At 40.3% G+C, this 16,110-nt stretch overlaps 1 long non-coding RNA gene across 2 annotated transcripts in view; it reads right to left on the bottom strand.

Annotated features, from left to right (window-relative positions):
• Nucleotides 1-228: 228 nt before the first annotated feature.
• LOC149119643 (uncharacterized) overlaps nucleotides 229-16,110 on the bottom strand; it is a 31,441-nt gene continuing 15,559 nt past the window's right edge. Inside the window, exon 3 of one of the 2 annotated variants that reach the window (XR_016227857.1) lies at nucleotides 229-355. This is a non-coding gene — a long non-coding RNA (uncharacterized LOC149119643). Of the gene's footprint in view, nucleotides 356-10,553; nucleotides 10,687-16,110 lie in introns of those variants that run through there. The other variant, XR_016227856.1, reaches the window with a different exon arrangement.

The following is a 16,110-nucleotide window of genomic DNA, read 5'->3' as shown; positions in this document are numbered from 1 at the left end:
ATTCAGTACATGTACTTTTAAAACAGATGCCTGAATTACTCTTGCCTTAATGTATTAATCAGATCTTGAGATTATAAATGATAGTTCAGGGGGAGAATGTCAACCATATCCTGGGATGTTGTTTCTCAACTGGGAGAGTATTAAGTGGCCTTTGCCATTTGCTTGCATTTCTGTGTGATTATAACTCTGGGATGGGTGGGAGGAGGGTGAGAGAAACTGGGTAGAGACGTCTTCCTGAAGGCATTCAGAGTGTCATCAGGTTCTCAAATTTTCCTTGGAGCTAACATCAAGTTCCTGCTCATATTTGCTGCGCTTGCTGTTTTGGCATTCCTGGCTCTCTTCATCCTCTTGTAACCTAATGGAGAGAAAATGAAAATCACTATGCCCCCTGTTTAATGACAAAAGGACAGACATAGCAGTTCTTTTTTTTTATAGGGGCAGCAGAAATAGAAAATCTCAAAGCATTTGGTAGTATTTCTCAGCTTTTGTATTTTCTATGCAGTGAGCATGTGGTTATCACTGTGAACTTCTAATTATGTTTTTGTGCCAAGCAAAGTCACATCAACAAAAACTTGTGCCTCTTGGCAGGACACTACTGTACCCTTGGTTATGAAAAGTTGTTCTTCCCCTTGTGTTTCTTTGGAAAAGGTAATGCTCCTGGGACTAATAGACTTAGTTAAGCTTCTATCATTTAAATTTAAAAGTTGTATTATTGGACCGGCACCACAGCTCAATAGGCTAATCCTCCGCCTGTGGCGCCGGCACACTGGGTTCTAGTCCCGGTCGGGGCGCCGGGTTCTGTCCCAGTTGCCCCTCTTCCAGGCCAGCTCTCTGCTGTGGCCCAGGAGTGCAGTGGAGGATGGCCCAAGTGCTTGGGCCCTGCACCCCATGGGAGACCAGGAGAAGCACCTGGCTCCTGCCTTCAGATCAGCGCGGTGCGCCGGCCGCAGCACGCCGGCCGCAGCGGCCATTGGAGGGTGAACCAACAGCAAAAGGAAGACCTTTCTCTCTGTCTCTCTCTCACTGTCCACTCTGCCTGTCAACAACAACAACAAAAAGTTGTATTATTTAAGTGGGGTATAAAATTGAACCACTTACTCTGTTCATTGGAAATGAGTAGGCAGGAAAAGTACCAGTTATAGGTATAACTTAAAAAGGTACAGGTCAGGAAAACCAACTGAATGACCTTGTAACTGTTCCCAGGGATTATACCAAATGGGGCACCAAGACACTTACATGGTGGTTGGAGAGTTTATACAAACAAGTGTTACACCTTTAACCTCACTCAGCTACATTGTTTCCTTTACTTAGTAAAGGTGAACTTTTGGGGAGTTCTTATGCCAGCATTTCTTGGATTTGGCACAATCTTTCTCCCAATAACAGCATTCCTGGTAGAGATAGGAGACAGTGAATTTGGTTTTTGAGATGGCTAGCTAGGGACAAAGAGCCTACATGTAAATAGGTCTTGCAATGACAAGACGGGGGACTGGAAACTAGCCAGATAAAGAGAACTGGAGATAAGGACTTGGGACCAGAGACTAAGGCAGGAAGGGAAGTAGGATGGGGAGAACCCCTGGACGACTTGCTTCAAAGGCCTCTGTGTAAAAACTTCCCCATAGCCCTGAAGGACATGTAATCCCAGACCCTCCTGCTTTCAACAACATCCTGCTCAGGAGTCTCCTCTAGCTAACTTGCAAGAGTAAACATTGCTTACTCTTCCTTGTCCATATTCTCATTCGTCATGCACACAAGATAGAAACCTAAATAGCCAGGACTACAGAAGCCTACATCATTCCCAGTGATGTGAGATAGCTAGGTCACACTTTCCCTGCTCTGTGTACTCTTACCCACCTGTGAATCAGAGGACCCTTTCCCCAGGAAGTACTTCCCTTTATCCCAGACCTGGGGGTGATACCACGTAAACATTTCCCTTTCTAAGCTTAAGAAGCCTGCTCTGTCTCCAGAACCAGAGCGAGCAGGGTATGAAAATCTCTCATCCTTTCTTGACCCACTCTCCCCAAACAATGCCCACGTTGTGTGTGCTTTCCTCACTTTGTAACTAAGCTATGACTTTGCACGTTGTGTTTGTGCCTGTACTTAGAATGCAAGAGCCTGGAATGGAAGTTTAGGCCCAACGTAGCCCAAAATACCAGCAGTATTCTTTGCTTTGCCCTCTAAAGTTTCTCTGCGGTGTGTGCCCTGCATCTAAATTGTACCTGATATCTTGATTGCTACACCAAAAGCTCTCATTACTTGAAGGCTTAAGGAAAGGTCAAAGGGAAGAAATACAAAGTAGAGTGTGAAAGAAACTAGGATTTGAGCAGCTTTGCCAAAAGCTAATGAATTAAGCAGATCCTGCCACTTTTTTGGGAAGTCAGTGGTGAAGTTAAAAGTAATAAACTTTGCAGGTAGTATGAAAAAGCTTGTTTTTGTTTTTGTTTTTGTTTTTTTCCTGAAATAATATGTGAAGGAAGAATGTTAAAGGGCTATATGGGTTGTAAGGGATGAGTTATGTGTGGACGCCTCTTTAATAAACAAAACAAAAACAAAAAAGAACCCCAAGGGCCACTGCTGTGGCATAGTGGGCTAAGCCTCTGCCTGTGGTGCCAGCATTCCGTATGGGCGCCACGGCTCACTAGGCTAATCCTCTACCTAGCGGCGCCGGCACACCGGGTTCTAGTCCCAGTTGGGGCACCGGATTCTGTCCTGGTTGCCCCTCTTCCAGGCCAGCTCTCTGCTGTGGCCCGGGAGTGCAGTGGAGGATGGCCCGAGTACTTGGGCCCTTCACCCCATGGGAGACCAGGATAAGTACCTGGCTCCTGCCATCGGATCAGTGCGGTGCGCCGGCCGCAGCACGCTGGCCGCGGCGGCCATTGGAGGGTGAACCAACAGCAAAAGGAAGACCTTTCTCTCTGTCTCTTTCTCTCACTGTCCACTCTGCCTGTCCAAAAAAAAAAAAAAAAAAAAAGTCCCAGAATATGACAGCAGGATTTAGAATAACAAGGCACAGAAGAGCTCTGGAATCGGGCTACAGGTCCCATATCCTAGACATCCAGGAACAGATGTTAAACAATAGGGAGGAGAGTGAGCAGATATCCTGGATAAGCTGAGTAGCCAGATGCAAATGCCATTTAGTTTCTTCTATAACTAATGCTTATATTCTTTTTAAATTTAAGTTATACAAGTTTCATATGTTTTATATATACAGATTTAGGAACAAAGTGGGGCTTCCCCTCCCTCCTGCCTGCATTCCAGCCTTCCTCCCGCATATATTCCCTTTCTTAATTTTTACAATGATCTATTATCAGTTTACACAGTGATCTTATAGTTAACTCCACTCTAAGCAGAGGAGTTCAGCAAATAGTATGAAGATAAATAAAACAAAGCAAAACTAAAGATTGTTCCTCAATGGAAGAGACAAGGGTTATAAACAATTATCTATTCTCCAAATGTCTATTTCAACTGAATACGTTACATTTCAGGTATTCCATTAGTTCCATCAGGTCAGGAAGAAAATATATTTGTTTTTTTTTGGAACTGGCTTATTTCACTAAGTATAATAGTTTACAGTTGTGACCATCTGGTTCTAAAAGGCAGGATTTCATGTTTTTTTTTTTTTTCACCTGAATTGTACTCCATAGTGTATATTTACCATAATTTTTTTATCTAGTCACTAGTTGATGTACATCTGGGTTGATTCCATATTTTAACTTTTGTGAATTGTGCTGCAATGAACATGGGGTTACAGATATCTCTTGTGTACTGATCTCTTTTGGTTTGGGTAAATTCCCAGGAGAGGAATGGCTGGATCATATGGCAGATCTATATTCAGATTTCTGAGATATCTCCATACTGTCTTCCACAGTGGTTGCACAAGTTTATATTACCACCAGCAGTACCTTTTCCAGCACATCCTCGCCAGCAGTTATTGTTTTCTTATTTTTGTATGCTAGTCATTTTAACTGCAGTGAGGTGAAATCTCATTGTGGTTTTGATTTGCATTTCTCTGATGGCTAGTGAACCTGAACAATTTCACAAGTGTCTGTTGGCCATTTGAATTTCCTCTCCTGAAAAATGCCTGTTTAAGTCCTTTGCCCATTTCTTTACTGGATTGTTTCTTTTGCTGTTGTTCAATTTCTTGAGCTCTTTGTGTATACTCTGGATGTTAACCCTTTATCAGTTGCACAGTTTGCAAATATTTTCTCCTTCTGGTTGCCTCTTAACTTTGCTGAGTGTTTCTTTTGCAGTGCAGAAGCTTCTCAGCTTGATGTAATCCCATGTGTCAATTTTAGCTTTGATTGCCTGTGCTTCCATAGTCTTTTCCAAGAAGTTTTTGCCTATGCCAATGTCTTGTAGATTTCTCCCCATGTTCTCTAATAATTTGATGGTATTGGATTGTCTCATTTTGCGTGGATTTTTGTGTAGAGTGTAAGGTGGTGGTCTAATTTCATACTTCTGCATGTGGAGAGATGGTTTTTCCAGCACCATTTGTTTAAAAAAAGACTATCTCTGTTTCACAGATTGATTTCAGCTCCTCTGTCAAAGATAGATTGGTTACAGATGCATGGATTGATTTCTGGAGTTTCTATTCTGTTCCATTGGTCTATAAGTCTGTTTTTGTCACAGTACCAGGCTGTTTTTTTTTTTTTTTTTTTTTTTGTGACTGCCCTGTAGTATGTCTTGAAAATCAGGTATTGTGATGCCTCCAGCTTTGTTTTTGTTGTATAGGATTGCTTTAGATATTCCGGGTCTCTTGTGTTTCCATATGAATTTTGGCATAGTTTTCTCTAGATCTGCAGAGAATGTCATTGGTATTTTGATTAGAATCACATTGAATCTATAAATTGCTTTTCGCAGTATGGACATTTTTATGATGTTCTTCCAATCCATGAACATGGAAGACTGTTCCATTTTTTTTTTTTGACAGGCAGAGTTAGACAGTGAGAGAGAGAGAGAGAGAGAGAGAGAGAGAGAAAGGTCTTCCTTCCGTTGGTTCACCCCCCAAATGGCCGCTACTGTAGATGCGCTGCACTGATCTGAAGCCAGGAGCCAGGTGCTTCCTCCTGGTCTCCCATGAGGGTGCAGGGCCCAAGGACTTGGGCCATCCTCCACTGCCTTCCCGGGCCACATCAGAGATCTGGAATGGAAGAGGAGCAACCGGGACAGAATCCGGCACCCCAACCAGGACTAGTACCTGGGATGCTGGTGCCACAGGTGGAGGATTAGCCAAGTGAGCCGTGGCACCGGCCATTTTTCCATTTTTTTAATATCTTATTCTCTTTCTTTCTTTAGTGTTTTTAAATTTTCATTGAAGAGATCTTAGACATCATTTATTAAATTTATTCCAAGGTATTTGATTTGTTTTGGAGCTATTGTGAGTGCTACTGATCTTACAGCTTCTTTCTCAGCTGTGGAACTGTCTGTGTATGCAAAGGCTATTGATTTTTCTGTGTTGATTTTATATCCTGCCAGTTTACCAAACTCTTTTATGAGTTCCAATAGTTTCTCAGTGGAGTTTTTTGCATCTCCTTTATATAGGATCATGTCATCTGCAAATAAGGATAGTCTGACTTCTCTTATAATTTGCACTTTTTTGATTTTTTTCTTGTGTAATGGCTCTAGCTAAAACTTCAAGGACTATATTAAATAGCAATGGTGAAAGTGGGCACCCTTGTCTGGTTCCAGATCTTAGGGGAAATGCTGCCAGCTTTTCTACATTCAGTAGAATGCTTGCCATGGGTTTGCCATATATTGCCTTGATTGTACTGAGGAATGTTCCTTCTATAACCAATTTGCTTAAGGTGTTCATCATGAAAGGATGTTGTATTTTATCAAATGCTTTCTCTGCATCTATTGAGATAATCATATTTTTTTTGTTCTTCAGTTTGTTAAGGTAGTGTATTACATTGATCGATTTACAAATATTGAGAAGTCCCTGCATTACAGGGATAAATCTCATTGGATCAGGGTGGATGATCTTTCTGATGTGTTGTTGGATTCAATTAGCTAATATCTTGTTGAGGATTTTTGCATCTATGTTCATCAGGGATATTGGTCTCTAGTTCTCTTTCTCTTTTGCATCTTTTCCAGGTTTAGGTATTAAGATGATGCAGGCAATGTAGAAGGAGTTTGGGAGTATTTCCTCCTTTTCAATTGTTTTGAATAGTTTGAGAAAAATTGGAATTAGTTCTTCATTAAATGTCTGGTAGAATTCAGCAGTGAGTCCATCCAGTCCTGGGCTTTTCTTTGTTGGGAGGGTCTTAATTACTAATTCAATTTCCTTTTTGGTATTGGTATGTTTAGGTTTTCTGTATCTTCCTGACTTAATTTTGGTAGATTGTATCTTTCTAAGAATCTATCCATTTTTTCTAGGCTTCTAGTTTGTTGTCCTACAGCTCTTTGTAATAATTTCCGATGGTTCTTTTTATTTCTGTGGTATTTGTTGTTACACTTCCTTTTTCATCTCTGATTTTATTGATTTGGGTCTTTTTCTTCCTTTTTTGGTTAGTTATGCCAATGGTGTGTCAATTCTGCTTATTTTTTCAAAATATCAGCTCTTCACTGATCTTTTCTATTTTTTGTTTCATTATTTATTTCTTCTCTAATTTTAATTATTTATTTCCTCCTAGCAGGTTTGGTTTTGGTTTTTTATTGATATTTCAGGTCTTTGAGATGCATTGATAGCTCATTTATTTGGTACCTTTCTAGTTTCTTCATGTAGGCACCAATTGCTATGAACTTGCCTCTTAACATTACTTTTGTTGTATCCCATAGGTTTTGATATGATGTATTTTCATCTTCATTTGTTTCTAAATTTTTTTATTTATTTTTTGATTTCTTTTATGACCCATTGTTCATTCAGGAGCATGCTGTTCAGTCTTCATGTGCTTACATATGATCTAGAGATTCTTGAGTTGTTGATTTCTAGCTTTATTCCATTGATTTTCATTTTTTGAGTTTGCTGAGAATTGCTTAATGGCCTGAGAAATGGTCTATCCTAGAGAAAGTTCCATGCACTGATGAGAAGAATGTGTATTCTGCCACTGTGGGGTGAAAGGTTCTATAGATATATGTTAGCTCCATTTTGTCTATAGTGTTGATTAACTCTGTTGTTTCTTTGCTGATTTTCTATCTGGTTGATCTGTTCATTGCTCAAAGTGGGGTACTGAAGTCCCCAAATACTACTGTATTGGAGTCTATGTCTACCTTTAGGTCTATTAACATTTTTTAAAAAATAGCTACGTGCCCTGTAATTTGGTGTACATAGATTTTTTTCTGTTACCATATGAATATATTAAATATAAAACCCAATGACAGCCCTCTCCCACCCCCAAACAGCATGGAGACCTTGGGACCACACCTCTCCTCATCATCCTCAAAGTCTATATATACATTTATTATAGTCACATCTTCCATTGGATTGATCCCTTAATCATTAAATAATGTCCTTATTTGTCTCTTTTAACAGTTTCTGTGTTAAAGTTTATTTTGTCTGATATTAGGATGGCTACACCAGCTCTTTTATGGTTTCTGTTAGCATAGAATATCATTTTCCATTCTTTCACTCTCAGTTGAGAAATTAAACTGGATTCATCTCCATAATCCTTTACAAATCATCTCAGGTAGCTACTATTAATAATTTAGAGTTGGCATGAAAGATAAAATCTATTTACCATCATAACACTAAGGGATGCATTTTTGAGCAGTGATCCTGTTTTGAAAGCAGATTGAGAAGAATCTGGAGAACAGAAAGCCTTCAGTCTTAAAAGAAGTGTTGTCACAGTGAATGGAATAGGGATAAAAAGAGATTGGGACAATATAGACAAACAGACAAACCTTACCTTCTTTATAACCTTCCCCTAGGCCTGCTATATGGTTTATAACACAGATAGTAAAGATAATCTCAGGGAAAAGAGAGCCTTCAGTTTCAACTAAGTGGCAAGTGCACAAAGAATATCTTACCTGTAATAGGTTCCCTTGGTGGAAATTCTAAGGAGAAGAGAAGATAATCAACAACAACAACAACAACAGCAACAACAACAACAAAAAGAAATCATGCAGCACCAGTTTAGAAAGAAGAGATAGCAAGCTCTTGTAGACAAGTCAGGGTGAGGTCTAAGAACTTTCTGTGTTATCCTTTTAGTATCTTTGGAAGATATGAATTGTCAGTAACCCATTACTCCAGTAAAACATCTACATAAAATCAGTGAAGGGCTCTCATGATGAAAATTGGCTTAAAATAAACAAGTTATACTCTGTTTTTCTTGTTTAGTTCCTTTGTATTTGGTTTTCACAGTTCTGCAGAGAGGACACTAAACAGGCTGAGAATAATTTGAATACCACTCTGTTCTGTGGTAGAGTTAGCTAGAAAACATATGGGTTGAAAGCAAATCATTACATACCCCAAATCTGTGAAAATGGAAATGAGGAAGTGGTAAACATTGTTAGGGTCAAGGACTCCACTGGAAAACTTTCATAAAGTGGAATGGAAATGTAATACTTTCTACCCACAGACCATTTTACCATTGGCTATGTTATCTAATACTAAAGATAGTAATTACAGAAATAAATAATCTTGGGAACTAAACCTCACCATAAGGATGTATAATAATTTTGCTAGGCTTAACATCCATTGTTTTGGTATGCTGACAGTCCCTAATGAAGATACCATCCAGGAGCCTAAAACAGGGGTTGGTCATCACAACCAAACTATTCATTTATGTCAATGCCTGCATTAACTAAGTTCCACTGGCTTCATATATAATAAAACCTCTTCAACCAATGGCAGTGTCAACATTACTAAAGTCAGCTATTTCTTCTGTAATTCCACTTACTTTTGGTTTGAATTTTATTTCTAGCATTATCATCTTTAGTTTCTTAAGTTTATATCTTTTTTGACCAAATTCTTTCATTATACATTTTTGTAAAATGTGACTCAGGTTTATCAGTTTATCACTGGGAGACAATAAGGCAACACAAACCCATGGCTAGCTCTCTGCCCAGCACACTGAATATAGCAACAAATCATCAAAATAGTGTGAAAGAAGTGTTGTGATTTGTCATTGATCATGATGTACATCTGTTATTTACATAACAATTTATGGACTAAAGACTTAGCAGTGAAATTTGAACTTTATTTATCATTTCATTATATGTGAAAATTATATGAAATTCAAATTTCAGTTTCCATAAATAAAATGTATTTGGAAACAGCCATCCTTATTTGTTTATACATTTTCTGTGGCTGCTTTCAGGCAACAATGGGAGTGCTGAGTAGCTGTGACAAACACTATACGGATTGCAAAGCCTTGATCAATGATTCTTAACCAGGGACAATTTTACCTGCTTTGGTATATCGGCAATCTCTGAACAATTTTTGGGTTGTTACAAAAGGGAGTGATATGCTGCTGGCACCTGTGGGGAGCAGGGCCCAGTGGGGAACAGGGCCCGTCTCCCGTAACATAGCAGGGCCCGTCGTCTGGGAGACAAATAAGTACTAAGACTGGACAAATAAATACTGAGGACAAATATTGAGATTACCGAGACTAGACTAAACTACTGGAACTGCTAAGACTAACTCGATGTGCCTGATCTCCCATCATATGGTGCTGAGAGAGAGTAAACAACTTCCACACAGCTGCCTCACCAATTCGACTAACAAGCTGCAGGAGCTGATCCTGCCCCTGATTGGAGGAGAGCAGCGTGCTCAGTGCGTGGGGAGAGAATGCCAGCAGAGTTGGGATTGGTGGAAGAGGACTATAAAGGAGGAGAGAGACAACATGCAGGAGGAACATCTGAGGAACCCCTGAGAGAGCCGGCTGGTGGTGTGCCGCTCCTCCACGGAAGCAGGGGAAGCGGCGGAGGTGCCGCCCCTCCGTGGAGGCAGGGGGGAGCAGCAGCTAATCCGGGGAGGACCGGGGGAAGAAACAACAGCAAATCCGTTGCCACTCCTCCGCGAGCCTGCGGGGTGAGCGACAGGCACCTATGTTGGAAATGCCAGGGATACATCCCACAATATACAGGAAAGCCCCCCCACCCCGTGACAATCACTCATTCCAAAATGTGAATACTGTTGAGGCTGAGAAACCTTGGTATAACCTATTTATTTTGACCTTTTACAGAAAAAGTTTTCCAACCCCTGGACAAAAAGCAAATCATTCACTTTATAGCTATGCCAGCAGAAGCACTGTACTAAGTTGCTGACTCATGGATATGCTACCTAAGAGAATTTAACTGTGTTATATTGAGGACAGCTCAGCTGAGCGCTACTACAAGGTACAAGTAGGTACTACAAGGTATCTACTGAGGACTGTAGGCCTCATATAGTCTTATTTGTTTTATCAATTTGAGTAGTATCTCCTTGAGAGAGTCAAGAGTTGTCAGGAAGGAACATCTTTGGGTAACATGGACTGGCTCTACTTATGTCAAGCCTTCCAATAGAATTAGAATTGAATTACCTTGAGGATTGAAGATGGATGATGAAAATGTAAAGGGATAATGAGGAAAATATGGTTGTGCAGCACCAGTAGTTAGTAAAAGCAGAGAGCCCAGTGAAGGTATAAAGAGTGGTTGCTGCTGAAAATATTTCTGTGATGGAGAATAAAATGACTGGAGAAGTGAAGGTGGTGGTAGTGGCGGTAGTATTGGCTCAGGAGGTTGCTGTTCACATTCCTCATCTCCAAGATCCTTTAAAAAAGAGAGAGTGAGAAAATTGTTGAGGGTGGAAGATGGGAGAGGAGCGAATTTGAGATAAAACATTGTAAGAAAAAGGGAAGAATTGGTCAAGAAAACAAATGAACAGAAGCAAATGATGAAAATTAACTATTTGATATTAATATTACATTATGTAGGAAAATACACTTTTGACTGTTTCAATTGCTGGGCAATAAAATCTTTGTTCAATTCTCATAGTCACTATATCTGTTTTGGGTGGTTCCAAGATGGCAGAGTAGAGAGAGAGTTTACTGCTCTAGCTCAGGAGAAGATAGTTTAAAAAAAAGTGGAGATAGTGTAGTTTCAGGGAAGAGTTAGGAAAAAAATGGCAGAGGAAACTCTACCAAATTTAGAGGAACACGGTGGACCTACGTAGAGGGCATGGATTACCATGGCTTAGGATTCCAACAGCTGAGAGCCTACACACCAGTGCTGGAAAGTGAGGTGATATGATACCACAGTAGCCTGAGACAGTGGCGAAAAACTGGCAGGAAGAGCCTAGAGGGAACTAGGCTAGAAGCCCCATAGGGGAAAGTGTACCAGCCAAAGTAGAGGAGAGAAAAAAAGGAGAACACAGACATGTTTCTCTCTCTCCAATCACCTTACAAAGGTGTACAAGCTGATAGAATGGGCGCCATTTTGTACATACATAACAGCTGTGCCAGCTAGTGTCTGTGATGGCTAATCATCAGAGTAGGGACTCCTGACCCTGGTGGGGAGAAATAACAGGGGGCTAGGAGCTTGTGATTGTGTGAAACTTCTGAACTGGGACTGTGGGGAAAAAAAACTGAGGAGTGTGGGAGAACTCAAGGTGTAGCTGAGACTTTGAGCAGTCCCAATGGGAGACACCACAAGCTCGGGTGGTCCTGGTTTACCTGTGAGAGACATTGCTGGGGAATCTGAACTTAAACTGAGGACTGCACAGATTCTTTGTGTGGTTTTTGGGACAGAGCAGATGAATATTATACACACTGGGGCTAGTGCTCAGGCACTGGTCTCCATTGAGGAGAAGAGCTAAGCTGAGCAGAATTACTTCTCTTCTGATTAAAAAAAGAGAGAGATTTATCATGCCAAACCTGGGTGTGTCACCTTAGGCACACCCTTAACCCTGGAGAACTGAGCAGAGCTCTCTGTCCACACAAACTAGAAGCCTGCAGAGATTCACTGAAATAAGACAGTCCATTTATATATATCCATTTTTTTTTCAGGGACCAGGGAGAACAATTACTGAAGGTAACAGGCCATGCTGGCCCCACAGCTTTCAGACAAACTGCACACACCTGAGAAGAGGCATCATTCTCATTCCAGATCTTTAACAGATGAGAGGCAGGTGGCAGGTGAGGCACCCGCTCTCGGGTGAGCTGGACTCCAGCCCCTGCCTACCGGCAGGCCACACAGCACCTCACAACCCCACCTCTCCAGACCCACAGGCTCGCTCTGGAGGCCCAGCCTGCTGCCAGCTGCCCCCAGTACCATGGGAGGGAAACACATCCTCCCTGATCCCATGGGGGCAGGAGTGCACAGCCACAGCTGACGCAGAAACGGGGCTCTCACCCCACAGGCTCCCAGCCATCCACCCAGGGAGGCAGGGGTCTGACGGGGTCCAGACAGTGCCTCCGCGTAGGGCTGCCCGGGCACAGCGTCTTGCCTGAGCTCCTGGCCCTCCACTTCCAGGCAGTAGTCATAGTACAATAATACATATATATATATATGTATATATATGTCATAGTACAATAAATGTATATATATGTATATATGTATATATATGTATATATATGTCATAGTACAATAATAAAAGGCATCACAGTGGGAAAAAAAGAAGACACCAATGAGTATTTCTGCAAATGCCAAACAGCAAATGCAACAATCCAAGAAACAAGAATAAGGAAGAAAACATGACACTCCCAAAATACTAGATTTTGAAGATGATGAGATAGAAGAAATGCAAAAAATGGAACTCAAAAAATTTGATCATAAGATTACATAGAAGTAATCAAAAGCAAATGCATGAACTACTGAAATCCATGCAAGACATGAAAGAAAATCTCTCTAGTGAAATGGAAATCTTAAGGAGGAATCAAAATGAAGAATTCAGTAGAACAAAAAAAAATGCAGTGGAGAGTCTTAAAAACACAATCAGTGAGGCAGAGGAGAGAATATCAAACTAGGAAGAAAGAACACAGGAAAGTACACAATCAAACCAAAGACAAGAAAAGGAAATTAGAAATCTAAAAAACACTATTGGGAATCTACAGGATTCTATTAAAAAAAAAAAAAAAACTCGGATTCTGTGAGTTCCTGAAGGCATGGAGAGAGAGAAAGGGTTAGAAGGCCTTTTTAGTGAAATACTAGCAGAAAACTTCTCTGGTTTGGAGAATGAAAGAGATGTCCAAGTACAGGAAGCACACAGAACTCCCAATAGACATGGCGAGAAAAGATCCTCACCACAACACATTGTAATCAATCTCACCACAGTGAAACATAAAGAAAAGATTCTAAACTGTGCAAGGGAGAAACACCAGATTACTTTCAGAGGATATCTGATAAGACTTACAGCAGACTTCTCATGAGAAACTCTGCAGGCTAGGAGAGAATGGCAAGGTATAGCCCAAGTCCTAAGAGAAAAAACCTGTCATCCCAGAATATTATACCCTGCAAAGCTGTCATTTGTGAATGAAGGTGAAATAAAGACCTTTCATAACAAACAGAAATTGAAAGAATTTGTCATCACTTGTCCAGCCCTGCAAAAGATGCTTAAAGATGTGTTACACACAGAAACATGGCCATCAATACAAAAGAAGGTAAAGGAAGAAAATCGCTCAGTAAAGGATCACAGGAAGTTTAAAGAATAAATCAGAAATATCTTTGGAAAAATGGCAGAGCAAATCACTGCTTATCAATTGTCACATTGAATGTAAATGGCCTCAACTGTCCAGTTAAAAGACACAAACTAGATGAATGGATTAAGAAACAAAATTCAGAGTCCACTGATGAAATCTTTACTTAATATATACTGAATTGATCTTCTGTATATAAAGATAATTGAAAATGAATCTTGATGTGAATGGAATGGGATAGGGAGCGGGAGATGGGAAGGGTGTGAGTGGGAGGGAAATTATGGTGGGGGAAGCCATTGTAATCCATTAACTGTACTTTGAACATTTATATTTACTAAATAAAAAATAAAAAAAGAGCATTCAGTTACAGTAATAAAAAAAAAAGAAACAAAATTCATCTATTTGCTGCTTACAAGAAACACATATTTCCAAAAATGTGCATGCAGGCTGAAAGTAGAAGGTTGGAAAAAGTTATTTCATGCCAACAGAAACTAGAAAAGAGCTGGCATAGTCATCTTAATATCAGACAAAATAGACTTTAACACAAAAACTGTTAAAAGGGACAAGAGGGACACAATATAATGACTAAAGGATCGATTCAACAGGAAGATATAACTATTATAAATATATATGTACTTAATTACAGGGCACCTGGCTAGTTAAAAGATATGTTAAGGGATTTAAAGGGAGACTTAGACTCCACTTTCAGCAATGGATCAACCAGACAGAAAACCAACAAGGAAACCGCAGATTTAATCGACACTATAGACCAAATGGACCTAAGAGATATCCCACAGAACTTTTCATCCTATAGTTGCAGAATACACATTTTTCTCAGCAATTCATGGAACTTTCTCTAGGATGGACCACATACTAGGCCATAAAGCAAGTCTCAGCAAATTCAAAAAAATCAAAATCATACTACGCATCTTCGCAGACAATGGAATGAGCTGGAAATCAGCAACTCAGGAATCTCTAGATATGCAAATGCTTGAAGGCAGAACAACATGCTCCTGAATGAACAGTGGGTCATAGAAGAAATCAAACGATAAATCAAAAACTTTCTGGAAGCAAATGAAGATATTAACACAACATATCAAAACTTTTGGGATACAGCAAAAGCAGTGGTAAGAGGAAAGATTATATCAATAGGTGCTTACATCAAAAAATGGGAAAGGCACCAAATAAGATATCAATGCATCTCAAGAATCTAGAAAAACTACAGCAAACAAACCCAAAAGTAGTAGTAGAAGAGAAATTATTGAAATTAGAGCAGAAATCAACAAAACTGAATCAAAAAATTATAAAAGATCAGTAAAATGAAGAGCTGTTGTTTAGAAAAAATAAAGAAATTATTATTTTTTTTTTTTTGACAGGCAGAGTGGACAGTGAGAGAGAGAGACAGAGAGAAAGGTCTTCCTTTGCCGTTGGTTCACCCTCCAATGGCCGCTGCGGCCGGCGCACCGCGCTGATCCGATGGCAGGAGCCAGGAGCCAGGTGCTTTTCCTGGTCTCCCATGGGGTGCAGGGCCCAAGCACCTGGGCCATCCTCCACTGCACTCCCTGGCCACAGCAGAGAGCTGGCCTGGAAGAGGGGCGACCGGGACAGAATCCGGCGCCCCAACCGGGACTAGAACCCGGTGTGCCGGCGCCGCTAGGCGGAGGATTAGCCTAGTGAGCCGCGGCACCGGCAAAATAAAGAAATTATTGACCCAACTAACCAAAAAAGGAGAAAAGAAGACCCAATTCAATAAAATTGGATATGAAAAAGAGTATGTAACAATAGACATCATAGAAATAAAAAGAGTCATCAGAAATGATTTAAGAATTGTATGCAAACTGGGAAATCTATCAGAAATGGATAGATGCCTTGACACATACAACCTACCTAAATTGAATCATGAAGACATAGAAAACCTAAGCAGACCCATAACCAAGTCATAAATTGAATCAGTAGTAAAGACTTTCCCAACAAAAAAATCCCAGGACCAGATGGATTCGCTGCTGAATTCTACCAGATATTTAAGGAAGAACTAACTCCAATTCTTATCATGCTATTCAAAACAATTGAAAGAGAGGGAATCCTCCCAAATTCTTTCTATGAAGCCAGCATCACCTTAATTCCTAAAACGTTAAAAGATGCAGCAGAGAAATAGAACTACAGACCAATTTCCCTGATGAACATAGACACAAAAATCTCAATAAAATTCTAGCCAACAGAATCCAAGAACACATCAGAAAGATCACCCACCCAGATAAAGTGGGATTTATCCCTGGTATGCAGGGATGGCTCAACATTTGCAAATCAATCAATGTGATACATATTAACAAACTGCCAAATAAAAAATATGATTATATCAATAGCTGCAGAGAAAGCATTTGATAAAATAAAATACCCTTTCATGATGAAAACTCTAAGCAAATTGGGTATAGAAGGAACATTCCTTAACACAGTCAAGGCAATTTATGACAAACTCATGGCCAGCATCATGCTGAATGGGGAAAAGTTGGAAGCATTCCATCTGAGATCTGGTACCAGACAGGGAAGCCCACTCTCACCA

This window comes from Oryctolagus cuniculus, chromosome X (genome assembly GCF_051225735.1).
Source record: "Oryctolagus cuniculus isolate XC-2025 breed Fujian yellow rabbit chromosome X, ASM5122573v1, whole genome shotgun sequence".
NCBI lineage: Eukaryota > Metazoa > Chordata > Mammalia > Lagomorpha > Leporidae > Oryctolagus > Oryctolagus cuniculus.
The sequence above is the reverse complement of the archived record's forward strand: the minus strand, read 5'-3'. Positions and strand labels throughout refer to the sequence as shown.